Here is a 16,796-nt window from a genome sequence, read left to right on the forward strand (position 1 = left end):
AGAACCAGAATATCCAGATTTAGAGGTCAGTCTGCTAAATAACACGGCCAAAATATGACCTACAAGAATATTTTTAAGGCAAGTTCATGTAAGTAAGCTTGGTGTTCCTATGCGTAAATCCTCACATCTGTATCTTGATGTGGAGTTCAGAATAGTAAATCTACACTTACCTAATTACATTTCACTATATTCTTGTAGTCAATACTTTGTATATTCTGACATACAGCTGGGTCTATATACCTCTAATGACTTTTGTTGCAACATTTATTAAAATAATCCCTTTTGTGTAATCGTTTTGTAATTTTGAACCTATAGGAAACGCGGGAGATCTTTTGGAACATTGATTTTCGAGGAGAGAATTACAAAATTGATTGCTTTTCACCTTTTCTTTTTGTGTTCTTTAGATCATCACTTCGACTTTAGGTCACTCTGTTGTAATGTGTGTGTCATGTTACTTGGGAAGTTTTACTGGTGAATACCACATAAAGGCTGTGATCATCTTGAGTAGTTGGATGGGAGGCGTTTGGGAGTTGCTGCGTAGCTGCATTGGCAGTTCTGGGATTTTCTACCAATAAACAACTTTCTCCTAACATTGGTGTCCAGGCTTTTTATTGTAAGAAAAGAGATAAAGAGGGAAACTTCCTTTGGTGCATACACAACCCACCACGAATACTTAACTAATAACGACAAAGGCGAGTAGCTTTGAATAGTTTACATGGAGATGGCTGAGTGGTATGTTGGTCGGCAGTGTCAAATGTGGAAGCAAAAGCATAATTCAGGCAACTACCTCTGTTTGGCATTTGAGTACGCAGACTGTTTCACAGCTATCCCTTAGTCACCCTACCTATGCCAGGTACATAAATAGGGTATATTGTGACCAGCTCTGACTCTAATATAATTTGTGTCAGTGCGCAGATACTGCTCATATGGCCTATCATGAACATTAGGAACCCCCAGTGTGGACACCTATAGGTCACTCAGTGCTGTGGAGCTTAGCATTGTCTAAACTGATTTAAAGGTTTAAGGATCTGTGGTATAATTGGTTATTTGTATTTGAGTAACTGATGAGATGGTAATATAGAATGTGGAATCTGGAAGGTATGGTCTTCTCTGCTTGAAGCATTCTGCCAACTGTAATTGCAAAGAGATAGAGCGTACTACTCCTGACCAGGCTTTGAAGTACCTTATGCAGGGCAGCACGCTGCTCTGGAACTCAAGGTTAGTAGTTAGTCCTCTGTTATTGGTTCCTGTTGTTTAGTGGAATTAGTTTTATGCGCTCAAGCAAACCATTTCATGCATTCACTTCAGTTTCTTTGTGGTGGATTAAATTAATAGGAGTCAGGTGTTATCATTAGTCGGGGTGAGGGGAGTATGTCAGCTAATGCAGATGTTTGAGGATAGATGATCTAGAGGAGGTTAGGCATTGTTAAGTTGCTGTTGTATAGCTTTCAAAAAGGAGAGGTTGTGATCTTTGAAAAGAGTATGCACAAAAAAAAGAAAAAAAACAATTCCAATGTTATATGCTCAGAACCATTTGGAAATTCTAATATCGATATGGTTCTGAGCATATAACATTGGAATTGTTTTTTTTCTTTACAGATATGCCATTGAATTGCAGAGAACATAGTATGTATAACCATATATTAACATAGGCATACTTTTCACGTTCTTTTTGGAGTGGTACTCACAGGGCGGGACCCTGTATAGTCCTGAAGAAGAGCTGGGGGTACAGCTCGAAACTAGTTGACTTTTTACTAGGGTACTGTGTTTCATAATAGAACCGGCTCCACTGGTAAATCACCCCATTTTTAATGTATCCGCTAGGCGCCTGAATAAAGTTAGTTTAGCTCACTAGTAGGATATTTTTAACCCTTATCACTCCACTTCACTTTCCCCTTTTCACATTACACGACACATAGTCCTCACGAAAAAAGTGCTTCTACGCAATATCGTTAGTTGTAGCACGCCTCAACCCGCAGCGGGTTGGGAAGCCCCTATGATGAAGCATGTCACCGTGAGGAAACTCCGGTGAGTGAGGGGACTAAAAGAAAAAGTTTTTCTTTCCCTGCCCCATTTTGTTTTTCCTAAGACAGATCCAATTGTGAAATGTCTCAGTAGCTAGCTAGGTTCTCTATCTGAATGTTTCAGATCTTTTTTGTGTACTTAAAGGGAGAATAGGGTCATTTGAAAGAAAAAAGGAGAGGCAACAATCAGAAATTGTAGGTAAAGAACAGTCTTTCATGCTGGATTTTTCAAATATCGAGGATGTTTTTTGAGACAGCATGCAACTTGTGGTGCAACACTCTGGACAGAAGCAACATTATTTGTAAGGGTGTCATTCGGACTCTTTCCCCTCTCTTGAGGTGTTGTTGGGGTGTGTTTCTGTTCTTGAATAAAGATTTTTAACTACTACAGTAATCTTCTTTTCTTTCCACTGGCAATGAGGGTGGGATCCAAATCCAGATATTGCTCATAGGATACACCCTGTGCTAAACTTGCTAAGGGAAGAGATTATAGAGGAAATAACATAATTCATACGGTTGGCCTTGGTGGTCTTGGCAATCAAACTAGGGGGAGACTTGAGGCTGTGTGTAGATCTGCCAGATCTAATTTCTGACATCTTCAACTGAATATATATCTGAAATGATTATCGCAGATGGTGAGACCAGTGCCTTTACAGTAATATATGTCTTATCTGCATTCACACGCTTCACCTCCCTAGTAGAGTGGTGTTTGATACCATTGTAACACCATGGAGTATTGTACATTTTGCACATCATTCGTGCTGCCTTCTAAATTATCTCTTTTTCAGCAGAAGATTTTCAAGGTTTACACAATGTACTGCACTATGTGGATGACAGCCAGATGTGCTGTAGTGACGTGGACACAAATTACAAATACCATTAATGTGTATTGAAAATAGAGAGGTTTGCAACTTCTCCTTGCTATGTAGATGGATTTCCATTGACATACTGCTCCTAGCTTGGAGGCCAGACCAAAAGTTTTATTTAATATCAGGAACAAAATTCACCAATACCTTGATAGGAGAGAGGGGAGGGTTAAGTTTTGTCTCTAAGAGTATGTGCGGAGAAGGTAGGATAGAATATGAAATCTGGAAGTTGTGGGGTTCTCTGTTGAGAGGGTTCTGGCTACTTTCAGTTGGACCCTCTCCTTGTTCCAGTTCGAGTGTCAACTTTAGGAGAGAACTTAAACAGATGGTTGGCAAAGGAATCACCACTTGAATGAACGCATGTTGAATTATGCAGGCCAATGCACCTGACATGATGCAATGTGAAAGAGAACAGTAGTGAAGCTCGTAGAAAATGGAAAAGGTTGCATAGAAAAGCGTTAGTTGGAATGTAAAACCTAAGTGTCCTGACTGGGTGGTCAGGTAATATGGGCATAAGCATTCATATAACTAACGTCGCACAAATAATCAAGCTGCTTGGAAAGGAGGATGACCACAGCAACAAACAAGCAAAAGCTCTTTGAAGATATGCTGTGTTTACTATAAAATGATCAATGAGGCTCTGTTCTAGTGATGCGTGAAGGAAACATGTGTGCCATTGAATAGCAATGTCCACCTGCATTAGGAACTAAACTGATCATCTCCAGATAATGTGGTGGATGCTGAATCTCAAAAAGTTTCTTACAAGTTCTGGAGAACCTGTAATTCAGCGGGAACAATGGGAATGAGCATGTAGTAACATCTAGAGAGATGAGTTTTGCACAGAAAAGAAAAAAGCTATTTTGTTACATTGCTTGAGTTCTTTAGATTTAAGATTGTACACAAATGACAAAGGCTCGAGAAGGTGTTGGTGAGGTCAGAAAAGGACCGAACGTGAGGTCCTGTTTTATTTTGTTTTCTTCCACAGTCATGTTAAATGACAAATCAGAAATTGACACAAATAACATTGCATAATGTATAGCAGTAGTAGAGAACAACTAAAACTCAATGTGATACTAGAATAAATAAACACCAAAATCTAAACCTAAGCTATCTGCCAGAATAGAGAAAAACTATCATTTACAACTGGAGTTCAGTAAGATGAGTCTAGACACTTCATTAACAAGTATACAGTAGCGGCTGGTGTTGTTAAAGAGTGGTGAGGCGGAGGGAAGGGGTGGGGAAACGACGGACGACAAATGACAAACTAAAAAAAAATAGAAAAAACAGAACTGCTGTGTTGCGCTCCTCTGCTCCTCTCCTCTGCAGGCACAGGCTCCCAGACGGCACAAAGGCCAATCCTTATGCAGCTCCCATGCTGCTGGGAGCTGTGTCAGGATTGGCATGACAAAGCAGCTAGGGTTCGAGACAGCTTCAAGGCACATTAAGGTCTGGCCAGCCTATGACAGCTGGCCAAACTGTCATGCAAAACTGTCATGCACACTGATCACATTGCACTTACCACTTCTCCTGCAGCATGTCATCCCCATGGCCCGCCCCCAAAGTATCGGCAGGAAAGGAAAAATCAAACAAGAACAAAATGTGTTTATTATCGTTTTATTTTTCCTTTCCTGCCATTTTGAGGCAGCTGGCGGGGGAGGTGGGTGGGTGGGAGACGCTTCTCTGCCATTGCAGAAGACCCGCCGCATATCTACAAACATCCTTCCTTGAAAGTGAGAGACCTGTGTTCTTGACATGGGTAGATACGTAACAAAGAGAAAGACAAGTGTCTCGAGAAGAAATTATTCTGGGCTCCCCACCACACGTGGCACACGAGATGTCAGTGTGCCTCATCAACATAATGGGAAATACCCTGGAAAGTTGGAGGATCAATAATGCCACAGGGTAGGAAGTATCCTATTGGAAGACAAGATTACAAACCAAACTGTATTTGCTCCACCAGAAATGAGCATGGAATGTTTTTGATTGATCAAAGTCAAACACATGTAACTATACACACATAACACTCGAAGAAATGCCCCAGAGGAGCAGCTTAGTTGGAAAATTTGTGTAGGCAAATCAAGAAGCGGTTATTCTGGAGAGCACAGACATTTTGGTAAACAAACTGTTGATGGGTGCTCCCTCTGGCAAAGAATAATGGGGGATATTATCAAGACCGGCGATAAAATTATCGCAGCTTTAGTGGCAGAAAACTGCTACTAAAGCGGCGATAATTGGCTTTATAATATGCTCTATGGAATTCCAATCGAAGCTCATGCTAGATGTCCTTCACATTTAACATGAGCTTCGATAATTTTATCGCCTGTCTTGATAATATGCCCCAATGTGTCTAATTGTACTCCGCCGTGTGGATGAACGCCAATCTTCAAATATGGAGTCAATCCTGAGGAGATGTGGGGTGGGATTGACAAAAGGATATGACGTCCTCCCCATACAGCAGGTGAGTCGTTGTAGGTGAATTGCCCGGTGGGCTGCCTCGAGCACTCCTTAGCCCCGGGGCAGTTGTAAAAAGTATTTCTAGATCTTGGTGCACAGGCAAGGAGTTGCCAATGCGTATGAGCCAAGTACTTCTGAAGAAGTTGCAGTGTGCAAGCGCACACCAGGAGTGAGGCCATTTGGAGCTCTCCTGGTTCCGGCTGATGATGGTACAACCGTATGTTTGTGAGCCAGCCACCCTGCCAGCACCTCGCCAGGCCATCAAACCAGGTCCCTTTAACCACCACCTTGCACTATTCATACCTCCTTGACTACCACACACCACAGATCCTTAGACATATCTGTAGCATTTTAGTTCTCGAAGGTCCCTCCCTTGACATTAATAAATGGTTCTCAAACCTGAACTTTTCCAAGGAATGCATTGGCCTGAAGTGAGATAATTTGGAAGGCTGCGTCAGCAGAATATTATTTTTTTAATTAAAAAAAAGATAAATATTCTGGTCTTATTCAACAAGGCCACGTACAGAGGAAACATGAAGTAAGGAATTACGGTATTGCTTTAAAAACACATACCCCGCTCCTATTGTCTCAAAGATATATCACTCTCATCAAGTCAATGTCAACGACACAGTCAAGGTTTGATGTGGTACATTAGATTTATTATAATGTTGCGTTTTTAGCACTCTGTGGCATCGTTTTAACTGCTAGAGTGTTTTGTAAAATCAACAATTATGGCAAATGGTTTGTCGTATATAAACGGAGAGAGAAGATTCAGATATCAGTTTTATTTACCGTAAATCATATACATCTCTTTCCCCTGTAAAAAACAGAATTGAATCTAAACATGAAGTTAGCGTAGATGGAACATTTTAAAACTGCACTTTTCACTGAGTATAAATATATAAACAATGATTTCTATTTTTTTAAAACGGACTGATTTGGTGGCCTGAAGCAGATACATTGGTGTTGCATTTAGTAAAATGAAGATGAGTACTCCTCGTTGTAATGTTTAGGTGTTTTTTTTATTCTTGGGATTAGATAGTCAGGTACAGCATTCAAGGAGAAATGTAATCTGGTAAGAAATCCCACCGGGAGCAGATAACCTCCTGCTCAGCCTCCAGGTAACTGATAAATCCCTTGAACAGCAACAGGTAGAATCCTGGATGACATCACAGAGACATGACATAGACAAGCAGACACTAACACTAAGGAGGGACAAAGAGGGAGGAAGAGCAGGATGTAACAATTGGTTAAAAAAATGCATCCAGGCTGGGATGAAATGGGTTTCATCAATGAAAGGGGTTTGTCGCCCCTTAACTCCTGCAGCCAGAGGCAGATGTCTGGGTCTGCGAGGTTGCAGGGCCTGTTCTTACTTTTTCTGGGCCTCTCTTCATATGTGAGGAACATCTCTCAGAGCCTTCCTCTTCACTGGGCCTCAAATGAAGGATGTAAGGCCCTTCTAACATACCTTATGTTACTCTGTCCTCGAGGGATGATTGGCAGCAATACAGCTATTGCCCAAGGGCACGTGCAACGCGCATCCAGCCCGGGATACTGTACCCCTACTGGGTGCACACCCAAAGGTGCAGAAGTTTCCCACTTTTCAGAATGTTCAGAATTGTTTCTGTAAAGCCTTCCATGACCCTATTAACCTCACTAGCCAATGAGGGTCAGCCATCTTGCCACGTTTCACAGTTCTTGCCCAGTCAAATTGAATGAAAACAGAGAAGTATAGGGACAATAGGCTCCCAACTAATTTGTGGGTCAATTGACATTAACAAAAATTAGACATAATGAAGGCTTGAGGGTTTTCCCCCTCCAAAGTTTACCCCTCTTGATTGAAAGGATTATTGATACTGATCATGAGTGACACGTGGGGGGGGGGGGGGGAAGGGGGCGTCCTCCCCAAGTCAGTTTTATTTAGTTAGTAATCAGCTTGTTTTTAAAGTGGTGGCATTGTAGGGCAATATCCCAGGGAGTAGTGTGGCAATACAAAACCACACCCAGTAGTGTGACAGGTGTAAGTGCTTTTGTTATGGTAAGACAATCCATGAAAAAATGGAGTTCTTCGTGGATGGAAGGGAAAAAGAGTTCAGACGGAGGTGTAAGATGTTGTGGCCAACATCAGGAAGTCTTTAGAAGAATATGCAACTCGAAATGCGAAAAGATGTTGAGACTATGGGCCAGATGTACAAAGCTTTTTTCTGCTCACAAATGGGCCATTTGCAACCAGAAAAAAGCATTTGCTGATGTGCCAAACTCTATTTACGATTCGATAACGTATTACTGACTAGAATATAGGGTCTGTGATTCAGTGTTAGGATGGGGCGTGCGTAGGGCGTCCCTTCTTAATACCAAATCGCAGCGGTATGTAAGAATGTTTTGCGACCGAAATGCAGTCGTAAAACATTCACATTTTACCATCAACTTCAATTTGGTGGTAACACCTCGTAAATGGGAAGGGTTTCCCAAGGGACCCCTTCCCCTTTGTGAATTGTAGTGCAAACATTTTTCAGAGCAGGGTGTGGTCCCATGGACCACTGCCTACTCTTAAAAAATGAAAAGAAAAATGTTCATTTTTATTTTTCAAACACAGCCCTTGCATTTAAAAAAAATGCTTGATTGTAAAGCAATCACAGACATAGTGGTCTGCGGATCCCAGCAGGCCACCATCCCTGTGATGTTTACGATTCCCAATGGGGCACAAATTGCGACCTACCTCATGAATATTAATAAGGTAGGTCTATTGCGACCCCATTAAGAATGGCTAAACGAGTGTGACACACATTTGTGCTTCATCGTTTACGATTTCCTAATTGCAAATCGCTAAAATTCACAATTAGGAAATCGCAAACGGGATTCTACATACATCTTGCCCTATGAGAAGTTTACCACCAATCTGTTCAATCTCTTTACAGTGATAATTTTTACCTATGTATCAGACTTGTGAGCAGCACATGACATCATTGGTCATGCTACTGAGTTGAATAACATCCAGGCAATCGATATGTCTTCCTACATATTCACCCGCACCCCACTCGGCACAGAGTTCTGCAGGGTTTCTTGCTGTCTTCACAGTATCTCAATCTAGGTTCAGCCCATGGACGATGAATATGTTCTGCTCAAGCTTAGACAGAGGTGCGCCTCGGTAGTTTGGTGAAGCAATTCCCAAACTTGTTTAGCAAAGTTAAGCAAATGGATCAAGGCCAACAACCTGAAAGTGAACTAAGACACATTAGAGTTACTGGCAAAAAGGAAAAGTTGATGCTTGATCCTCTATAGTCTAGCCAGTGGGCATGAATGCTTGTCCTACCCACCGAGGAGCGCAATGGATCTTGGCATCAACATTTATTGTGTATTCTCTTTTAATCCTCTAATTCACGAACTAACAACATCTGTTTCCTACAGCTGAAGGTGCTTAGGGCATTTCCCCTTTCCGCTCTTTCCTTTTGGGAAAACGGGCTCCAATTTAAAATAAAAACTGCTTTATTTAAAAAGCAGTGACAGACATGGTGGTCTGCTGACCCCTGCAGGCCACCATCCCTGTGAGTGTTAACCATTCCCAGTGGGCCGGTAATTGCAAGCTGCCTCATGAATATTAATGAGGCAGGTCCCTTGAAAACCATTGGGAATCGCAAACAGTGTAAAACACACTGTTGTGCATTGCTGCTCACGATTTCCTAATAGCGAATCAAAAACATTCGCTGTTAGGAAATAACATGAGGAAGTCTATGTACATCAGGCCCTAAGTCCAATTTTTTCTCACTACATTGCTCCTACCGATGGTTTCCTCCTTAAAATACTCACAAGTGTTGTGGTGGTATCAAGGTTGCTCTCAAACTGAAATTTCCATCAGTCTGTTTCTTCATTTCTATAATGTTGTTTAATGTTTCAGGGTCTGTATTTTGCTCAGAGTGAACCAGTGATCTCCGGGCACATTTCTATGGGCACCACTGTTGCTTGCCCGTATCTTTACCTCTGCACTTTATTGGTGTGAAAATTTCCTTTTCTAGCTGAGACCACTTTGGCATATTAATGCCAGAGAGGCCTTCAGTCCTTGTTACGAGTTAGGTGGCATTTATAGGAAAGCAAAACAACAGTGGATCTCCCCCACCCCCACCTCTACATTCTCAAGAGCTTGTTAAAGTAGAGGGTAAGGGGGTGTCGCTGGTTGCAGAGTCAATTCTGTGATGAGGAACATCAATCCAGCAGTCATAGCACTGATTGGACAGGCAACGGGGAGCTACATTAAAGGTCACTACGCTGACATCATGAATGTAGGTGGTCATTCTTTCTGAGCCCACCATTGAAATCTTGCATGGTCCCAAACAAAAAAAAGTCTTCAAAACGTCCCCACACACAAGATGACAACTTCAAGAGCATGGATTTGTGCACTTGGACACCCACCTTTGAGGGACATGAGCAGGTAGCACAGAAGTGACAACAGTTTGGCAAGGCTGCCATTGCATGATGGGCATGCCGCTATGGTTTATGTTCCTTGAAGATCATCCCAACAACGTATCCCGGAGTCCTTTTTGAAGAAAAAATGTGAATCACAAGGGCAGTCAACTCCAAACATGACAGCTTGGCTGCTACTAGTACGTCAGAGACGTTGCTTCCACAATAACAAAAATTGGCGGTGGGCCGCCAAAAAATAGATGAGGTCAATTGTCACTACTTTCCACCTTCGTCACCCATGCTTGGAGACCACATTCTTACGATCTGATCACGATTCAGACCCGCTGTCATCCACCTCGACCATTCTCGAACCTCCCTTTCTGAAAATTGATGGCATTATAGCTTAATTTCCTCTTGGACACAAATCTTTCTCCTAATTCTGTGCTCTGCATGCTGGCCATGGCTCCTTGGAGGCAGTGTACCTTCTGCTAATTGCTGTGACGTGGGACTAATCCATGTGTAATGGAGTATCCTCGTTCGACCCTGGCTTGCTTACGCTCCTTCGCAAGAGCCTTCGGTCTCAGCCCCTGAATGAACCTACCTTTGGCTGCATGTTTCCTGAGCCGCACACAGCCTCATTTAACAAATTCTTTGAAATTCTAATCTCTTTGAAGAAGCCAAGGCCAAGCCACTTACATGTCCTATAAATTTACTCATGTTGGTATGCTAGAAAGCAAGAAGTCTGCTTGGCAGAAAGAACCCGAGCCTTGCATGTGGATAATAACAAAAATATTAACACGCTAAAAAGGCTCAAATTTCAAGCTATAAAGGATTAGCATTTTTTATATTCAGTTTCGCTTAACATAGGCGGTCAGGGATTTTCCACATATAGATGTATAAAATTAAATATAAACATACGTAACTTTTTTTAGTTTTATATCTAAAAGTTTCATAGAGTTCATAATTAGAGGCTCACAAAGTTCATTGCGCATGGAATTATGAAAATCACATATTTTTCCATGCATTTACCTAACCCGAAATTGGCAAGCAATTTTTGCCCGGGTAGGAAGAACATATACTTTAGGGTTGCACTGCAAATGTAGCTTTTTTTCCCCTCACCCGAAGAAATATATTTTTATAGGAAAAATACTCTGTAGGGGCCTCTTTTGAATACCCATACGTGTACGATTTCACAAGTCTTTGCCACACTCCTAATGGCCATACACCATGTGCCATCGACTGCGCATGTCCTAATCTCGGTTTAAAATGACAGACAATCTGTCGTGGAGACGGATTTTCAGTGTTTGCAAGAGGGTTTAAGAGTGAGACAATTCTTAGAATCCTGATGACGCGGCTGCGACCTTTGGGCGGGCCCGGCGGTCGCTAGGGGCTTTTGAGCTGCAGACAAAGTCATTCTCAAACATCAGCAACATTCGGTTTCTTTTTTACATCCGTTCGGCCCTTCTCTTGTTCCTCCTCTGACCTCTTTATTTCCACAATCCCGTAATCTCACACACACCTGCCAAATGGTAAACAATTTCACCTGTCTGAGAGAAGGCGCTAGAGGTTGGCCAGCCAACAAATTATTAGGGAGCGAGCCGAGCCAAGCTAAGGGTTGGCTGAGTTCTACGAGCCGGTGCACGAGCCGAGCCCAGCAGATATTTGCCATGCAAATCATACAACACACATGACATCATGTAAAAATACGATAAAGTTCCTTCAAAATCCCAAAAAGGTATCTCTTTAACCTGCGGAAGCATTTCACCTTATTGCAAATGATTATGTCACTGCATTGAGAAGCTTTTACTAAATGTGAAAGGTTTTTTAATATTCCTGCCCCTTCCCACTGCCATTTGTGAACTAAGAGGCAAACCATTTGTCATGTGTGCAAAATATGTGGCCTAGAATCTTAGGTGGACCAACATTATATCAAATCAAACCCAAGTTGTTTTCATACAACTTGAATATTTGAAGGAGTTCTCCTATGTAAACATTAAAATAAAATATTTGTCAAGGATCACACAATTTCATGAAGCAGGGAAGCCGGGATTGATCTCAGGTTTCCTAGTTCCACATTTTACAGTTTAGCCACTAAAAGAATATCTCTGTCTCGTGCCCATTTCGGATGTATGTCGTTACAACGCATACTTTTACTCCGCATACCATTACAACGCGGTATTTACAACGCATACCGCTACAACGCATAGCGCTTTGGGGTGCTGGATAGTGGTAAGTATAATTTACTATTCTAACTCCAGTCCCCGTGGACCCTAGGGAAGGTGTTGGATAGTAAATTAAACTTACCTCTTATCCTAGAGCGCCCCCCAGCGCAATGCGTTGTAACGGTATGCGTTGTAATGCCTGCGTTGTAGTGGTAGTGCGGAGTAAAAATTGCGTTGTAACAGGTGCATACCGCCCATTTCATATCAATGCTTTGCCTATAATTCATGGCTCGTGAGGGCACAGCGTAGATGGCAGACAGAAGCCACATGAAGGCTCGGTTTGCTTTGGGTTTCGAGGGTCCTTCAGTAGCTCGCCCACCCTTATGAGGGGTCAGTGCCATGGAGAGGTGGGGCTTTGTGCTGGGCACTGCTTGTGAGGCATTCCAACCGCCCGCTCCCAAAACAAAAATATAAGCTTGCGGTCTGCCGCTGACGTCCTGGGCTCCCACCTTGCAATAGGCATCATCTGTGCAGAGGCATCAAACACGAGCTGAAAACTCACCCTACTCATGGGAGTCCAGCCCACCTGTTGATCCTCACCGGGTGGCACTGAATCTGACACATGGGGCATATTTATCACTTACTCACGCAGCGCAGTGCAGCTGCCGCAAATGTTGCGCTGCACTGCATGAAAAGGAGAGAGGAGGAGAGCGCCATATTTACAGAAATATGGTATTTCCCTTCCCTAGTGCCGGCAATGAAATCATCTGCTGTGCGCCACGGACACACCTTTGCGCCACGGTGTAAGGGTGTCTCCAAGAGTCTAGCATAGGTTTTGTACTGGAAGGTTGTATGATAGAGGCACGCATGGCTAAACCACGTGTGCTCTACCACGCAGGTCGAAACACAAATGTTCTTTACCATGCAAATTTGTTGTAAAGGCATTAATGGTAAGGGTGCATGCGTGGGTAACTTTGCCACTACTTCGATCCTCCCCCTCGCCCTAAATTCCGAAACCCCTACCTGACCCCCACCCTGAGACCTCCTCCTGCCCTTAGCCCTAAAAACCTGCCCCCTTCTTAGAAGTACCCCTCCCCCCTTCCTGAGGCCTAAAAACCTGCCCCCTTCGCAAAAGAACCCCGACCCCCCGAAAGCGACCCCCAGACCCATTACCACTTACCACCACGCATATGGTTAAGGCAGATGCGTTGTTCGGGCAAGCGCTGTTACGCTTGCGGTGTTCCGGGGCACGTGGCTCTGACTGCATTGTTTCGTACATTTCCCGTACTAGAAAGTACAAAATACTAGGCGTAGCCTGACTTAAACCAGTTTCCCTCTTTGTATGTGTGCTGTTAAGTACATCTCAGGTACAAAGTCGGAAAAGGAAGGAGAAATGAAAGCGTTTCCCCTTTTTGCACCTACTTCAAAAAGGGTGCAGTTTTCTCACACACAACCCTGTCTACTTTATTTACAAAATCAAGTATATTGACAGAAACCTTGGGTGGTTGCATGGGAACGCCCAAGCTCCTCCCCTGGTACGCCTCCTTGGCGCCAAGTAATGCAAAGCAGTGCTATGAGCTGCTGTATGTTACTTTCACATTATTTCCAGCGCTAAACAAGTTTACAGCTGAAAAGTAAATCGGAAAAAAAGATTTTGTGCCGATATGCAACACTTTTGTGATGTAAACACGGCATAAAATCTTTATAAGTCTCCCCCACAGTGGCTCTGTGTGTTGACTGGCCTGGTCACATCCATCATGCTGTGATAGGGCTGTCAATGTGACAACAGATTTCTCTGTGCAGCAGCACCAACACAGTAGGGGGGGCCAGTGGGTTCGATGTTGGACTTGGGTTGATCAAACTCGAGCTTCCATCCAATTATCTATCTATTTATTTATTTATTATTTATGATTTTTTAATTACATTACCAAAAATGTGCCAGAGCACTTTACAATAGAACTGGGTCATTGCATAAGATACAAAATTACATAATCTGAAGATGCTGACACATCACAATATAACCGCAGATCATTACATATGGCGCAGAAATACATTATCTGAAGATGATGGTACATTACAAAGCCCTGAACATTCAAGTATAGTATATTTTGTAGCAGTGATAAAATCTGCCCAACAGGACATGGACTGGGGCCATGTTTAGGAAGAAAGTTAATGCAATAAAGTACTGGATTAAATCTCAAGGCACTGATCAGTGAAAGACTAAACCGGAGAGGTCAAATTATGGAGGAGAAGTTATCTCAATGTCTTTGAAGAAGAAGAGCTTTCAGCTCTGATTTAAAGATAGATTTTGAAATGGTGGTGCGTAGGTTCGGAGAAAAGGACGACCTAGTAAACCCAGTTAGCTTAAATTTGTCAGTCTTGTAACATGAGAGGGTGTAGGGCCTTATGTGTGACACAAGTCATCATGTATATGGCCCTGGCTTCAGTGGGCAGCCAAAGGAGTGTAACCTGCATCATCGTTATGTGGTCATTCCATATGGCCCCATAGACGGAATGCTGCCGAATGTAGGAATGATTTTAGAGGAATGAGAAGGGTCTTGGGTGGACCACTCAGGAGACAGAGACTGTAGTTGATTCTGGAAAGTACAAGTGATCGAACTAGAGGTTTAGGATCTGGCTCTGGAATGTAGCGACAAATTACCCAGAGAAGACAAAATTGATATCGCACATTTCTGGCTATGGTGCCGATTTGCGATTGTACTTGAGCCTTTTATCAAGGATGACTCCTAAGCATTTGCCACGGTCAACAGTGGTGTGTTTGCTGTTAAGAGTGTTGAGTGTTTATGCAGGATTGGTGATTTCGATGAGAAGGAATTCAGTTTTGGAAGATCCAGTTTTAAATGATTTGAAATCATCTGGTCTTAAACTGTATTTAGAATGTTGTTAAGTTGGTAAGATGCCATATGCAGGGCAGACCTTTATTTAAAATTGGGCGTCGTCCTCATATTTATGATAGAATGGTCTTGATTCTCTTCGTAGGACTCTAACAGATTCAACATATAGGATGAATAAGGTCAGAGCAAGGATAGGTTCCTGAGGGAACCTTTGATCTACGGCCATCAGTGTTGAGAAACAATCATCAGTTTTTATCCTCTGCGACCTGCCAACGAGGAATGATAGTATTTTACTATATCAAAGGCTGCTGATAGGTCGAGAAGAGCCAGGAGGCAGGATTTGCCAGAATCTGGGACTCTAAGTGCACCATCGACCACCCGTGGCGTGGCAGTGCTGTTTCAGTGCTGCAGCATTGATTGAAACCAGATTGGTATTTGTCCAAGAGGTTGTTGTGATGTATTGAGTGGGTTAACCTGTAACACATCTTTCAATGATTTTTGCAAGAAAAGTGAGGTTGGAGACCGGGCAAAAATTGTTGTTCGCATTTTCAGAGGGTATTTTGAAAACTGGGGTAACTTGTTCTGTCTTGAGATAATCAGGAAATATTTCTTGGATGATTAAGAGATTAGGGTAAAAGGATGTGTAGGGAAGGATGTCTGTGTAAATGTCTTTGGCAATGTTAACTGGGATATGTTCCACAAAGTGGTTTGATGGTTGAGCTTTCATGAGTCTTTTAAGTAAGTCTTTCTTTATGTCAAATAGCTGCCAAGTGTTGTTGGATTTGCACTTAGTGGTCAGGTGAGGACGGTCGTCTCAACACAATAGCGAAAATGACCTTATATACTATTTACTTTAAATAGTACAAACAGATTTTGGGGTTAGAGGACTGGGCTAAAGTTAACAGTTTTCAAGCTAATACTAGTACCATTAATTCTGAGATGTGCACAATCTGCATGTAAAAACCAACGTTTCCACGCCCCATTGTTGACCAGTCAACATGTGCGTGTCCCAACGAGACAAAAACTAGGCTAAACCCCTGATGCTGGTTTTTCTTTCTAATGCATATGAAGCTGATAGACAAAAACTAATCTAAGCTACTAAGAGATGCTGTTTTTATTTTTTATGAAGCTGCCTACCTATGAAGTTAACGTTAGCCTGATGATGCCAGTCTCAGGAGTAATGTAGGCTTCTGCAGCCCCATGATGACCAGCACCATTAAGTGCCTGGCCAATATTGCTATATGGATCCTTGAAGTTTAGTATCTCCTTCAGGATATAGTTTAAATGGCAGTCAAACTCCTACATCAAATGTGTTGAATTATGGGTCTGATAACAGTTTAGGACTGAGTTTTTCTTCCGCTGAACTGTGTTATGTGCACGCTACAGATTACAGACCAACACATCAACTAAACACAGGATTTATGAGCTGGCCCATGTAGGCTTGAAAGCATCAACAATGACTTGGCTGGGACTTCTGTTCATTTTGTTTAGTGGGATTGTGGGATTCATAGACATTCTTGCTATTTACAGCCACATGGCTTAAAACCACTGAGTTGTCGAGATTTGTTCAGGGGGCCGCTGATCAACCAATACAGCATTTTCTGGGCCCACTTGCTTACCATTGGTCCTCCAACAGACCTTTCTCTCCGACCGAGAGGTGATGGATGTTCGCTTTAACATCAATCAAAATTCAGTTCTCATTGCAACCCATTTGGCTACAGAATGAGTACCAGGAATCAGTAGCTTGGGTTAAGAAGATTTATTACACATTTGAAATGAAATTAAAAGAAACTGATCACAGCACCATGCTATACAGGTACCGGATAACAACAGGAAAGCCCAAACTCCTGAAGAAGTTTAGGCGCACCAGAATTACACATACAAGAAATGTTGTCACTGTAATATAGAATAATAATAAAAGCAATTGATGCTCAGAGAAAAGTGTCAAGTGTTGTTGTCTGTGCATAGGTAAATCCAGAATCACAGCAAATAAGGTCCAGACAAAGACAAGGCTCTGCTAATCAAAAGTCTTAAATC

The sequence above is a fragment of the Lissotriton vulgaris genome, chromosome 12 (genome assembly GCF_964263255.1).
Source record: "Lissotriton vulgaris chromosome 12, aLisVul1.2, whole genome shotgun sequence".
Taxonomy (NCBI): Eukaryota; Metazoa; Chordata; class Amphibia; order Caudata; family Salamandridae; genus Lissotriton; species Lissotriton vulgaris.